The following is a 3,542-nucleotide window of genomic DNA, read 5'->3' as shown; positions in this document are numbered from 1 at the left end:
TCAAAAAAAAAAAAAAAGAAAGATACAACAAAGATAGCAAAAATGGGAGGGGTCTAGGAGTGGGATTAGTAGTAACCCCCACCAAAAAATAGACATTAGAAACATCATATATCTTTTTTTTTTTTTTCCAGACAGAGTCCTACTATGTCACCCTTAGTAGAGTGCCGTGGTGTCACAGTAACCTTAAACTCTTGGCCTTAAGCAAGTCTTTGCCTCAGCCTCCCAAGTAGCTGGGACTACAGGCACCCGTCACAACACCTGGTTATTTTTTTGCTATTGTTGTCATTATTGTTTAGCAGGCCCTGGCTGGATTAGAACCCACCAATCCTGGCATGTGTGGCTGGTGCCCTAATCACCGAGCTATAGGCGCCAAGCCTTTTTTTTTTTTTAGATAGAGTCTCACTTTCACCCTTGGTAGAGTGCCATGGCATCATAGCTCATAGCAACCTTAAACTCGAGGGCTCAAGTGATCCTTTTGCTTCATCTTCCCAAGTAGCTGGGAGTACAGGCGCCTGCCACAAGGCTCTGCTATTTTTAGAGACCGGGTCTCACCCTGCCCGAGTTAGTCTTGAACTTCTGAGCTTTGGCAATCTACCTGTCTTGGCCTCCCAGAGTGCTAGGATTACAGGGGTGAGCCACTGCACCCTGTATATCCTTGCCATACCAGATTTGCTCTAAGCCTTGTAGTAGCCAACGCAACTCAGATTCAAAGCTTTCAGGGTCCATAGGCCAAAAGCTTAACCTACTTTCCTACAAATGTCAAACTATTCTTGTTAGCGAGACCATAAGAATTTTCCTCTTTGAGTTATTGTAGAGGGATATGAAATGAATAAGAATTAGCCTTTAGTTCCTTGGAGAGATGAACAGGTAGCAAGCTTCATAGCACTTCTCCACAGATATGCTGAGGCACAATTCAGTGACCGCCATTCTCTGGAAGGCTGATACTTCTTTGGCTCTATCCAGGCATAGATTTGATATAGAATGAATAAATAAATAATGATACTCTAGTTAATGGACTATCACAATGCATGCCACAATATAGGGGGAGGGGGAAACTTACATGACAAAATGAAGTGGGAAAATTAGTAATGACACAGGCAAAAAAATCCAACTATGATTAGGTAATTATTGGAATAAAATGCACTAAAAGGCAATCAAGCGTATGAGTGCTTGTTTTTTCTTCGATGCTTCTTTAGATGTCCAAGGAGAAATACCATGGGAAAAATCATTTTGAAAGATAATTCACATAAAACCTGAACACTGATGAGGACCTGGCCTGGCAGCAGCCCAGCCACATTTTGCCGGGAATTTCAAGCTTCTCTTTCTGGGCGATGCCAAGACCACTGTTATCCAGCACCATCCAGATCCTGCAGAGAGACAAAGTCTTCGCAGCTGCCTAGAGGGGCGCTCACCGCAGCTGGGGGCGGGGCTTAAGGCTCACCTGCCTAGGAACTTCTTGGGTGGGCGTCCTACTTTGTGCCTGCTGCCCAGCATTTGGGGAGTGGTCTATGGATCCGAAGTTCCCCAACAGCTGAACATTTCCCCATGCTTGGGGTCATAGATGCCCTGACAATGGGGCTACCATCTCACCACCTCTTCTCAGGCCCTGACATCCCCGAAATCTTACCCAAGGAAGAGGGTCCCATCGACTGTCACTGTCAGACAATATACAGAGATGGGGGTAGGTCCACCAAGCTTTGTCAGAAGGCTGTGATTCTGGAGAACAGTGAGAGTAGCCTCTCTAAAACTGTTCTTCCATTTCCAAAATCACAGTTTTACACATAATGGTTCACAACAAAGACCACAATAACCCTTACTTTATTTTATTTTATTTACTTATTTTTTCTGAGACAGAGTTTCACTCTGGTAGAGTGCTATGGTGTCACAGCTCATAGGAACCTCCAACTCCTGGGATTAATCGATTCTCATACCTCAGCCTCCCGAGTAGCTGGGACTATAGACACCCACACGATACCCAGCTATTTTTTTTTTTTTTCGGTTATAGTTGTCATTGTGATTTAGCTGGCCAGGGCTGGGTTCGAACTCACCACCCTCGGTTTATGTGGCTGGCACTGAAATCACTATGCTATGGGCACTGAGCCTGTAACCCTTATTTTAAATAATAAACAACACAACTCAGTGACAATTTATTACAACATTTCCAATTCAAAAGTTAGTTCTCTGAACTATTCAAGATGGCCATCTTTAGGTCAGAAGCTAAATTTACAATAAGAATGAGAGAGGCTGGGTGGCACCTGTGGCTCAAGGAGTAGGGTGCCAGCCCCATATACCAGTGGTGGTGGGTTCAAACCCAGCCCTGGTCAAAAATTGAAAAAATTAAAAAATTAAAAAATAACAATGAGAGAGGCTTGGCACCTGTAGCTCAGCGGCCAGGGCAAGGGCCACATACACCAGGGCTGGGAGTTCAATCCTGGCCCAGGCCTGCCAAATAACAACAAAAAAAGCCAGGTGTTGTGGCAGGTATCTGTAGTCCCAGCTACTTGGGAGGCTGAGGCAAGAGAATTGCTTAAGCCCAAGAGTTTGAGGTTGCTGTGAGCTGTGACACCACAGCATTCTACTGAGGGCAACATAGTGAGATTTTTTTCTCAAAAAAAAAAAAAAAAAAAGAATGAGAGACAGGAGGTAAAGGTCACTTAGGCCCTAAGAAGACCAGACCAACTGTGTCATGTTTACCCTAGCCTGATAGACTCCATCTTATTCTCACTACATGTCGAGCCCCCTCCCCAAGTTCCCAGCCCTGCTTATCCTTCCAGAAGCAGGGGGGATGACCCTGGGCCACAGTGGACAAGCAGGAGCCCCTTGCCTTCCAGGCTATGGGCTTCAGATAGGAAGGCCAGAAGCACCTAGGTGGCCTGCAAACAGGTGCTCTGCTGGGGCACAAGGTGTGATTATTATGAAGTGAGGACTTCCTAGGACCCACAGCTGTTCTCTGTGGAAGGCTTAACCTACTGTTTCTTGAACTCCTGCCTTAATACATACTCCTGCCTCAGCCTCCCAGAGTTCTTGGATTACAGGTGCGAGCCACTGTGCCCAGTTCCTGGAAGGCTTATCTGCAGTTTCTTTCCAACTGTAGGGTCTTATTTATCCCCTCTCTCTGGTGTTGTGGGAAGTTTCAGGGATTGCAGAGCTACCAAGAAGTGTCAGGCTAGACCTGTGAGCTTGTTATCTTAGTAACCAATTAAGTTTCTTTTCTTTTTTTTTTCCTGAGACAGAGTCTCACTATGTCGCCCTCGGTAGAATAATATGGCATCACAGCTCACAGCAACCTCCATCCTTTGGACTTAAGCCATTCTGTTGCCTCAGGCTCCCAAGTAGCTGGGACTACAAGCGCCGGCCACAATGCCCGGCTATTTTTGTTGTAGTTGTCTTTGTTGTTTTCGCAGGCCGGGCCTGGATTCAAACCCACCAGCCTGTGCTACAGGTGCCGAGCTTAATTTTTTATTTTTTGTTGAGATGAAGTTTCCCTTGTTGTCCAGGCTGGTCTCAAACTGAACTCTTGGCCTCAAGCAATCCTCCCACCT

The sequence above is a fragment of the Otolemur garnettii genome, unplaced genomic scaffold, assembly GCF_000181295.1.
Source record: "Otolemur garnettii isolate 467f Iridium unplaced genomic scaffold, OtoGar3 scaffold00031, whole genome shotgun sequence".
Classification (NCBI taxonomy): domain Eukaryota; kingdom Metazoa; phylum Chordata; class Mammalia; order Primates; family Galagidae; genus Otolemur; species Otolemur garnettii.
This window is presented reverse-complemented; position numbering follows the sequence as displayed.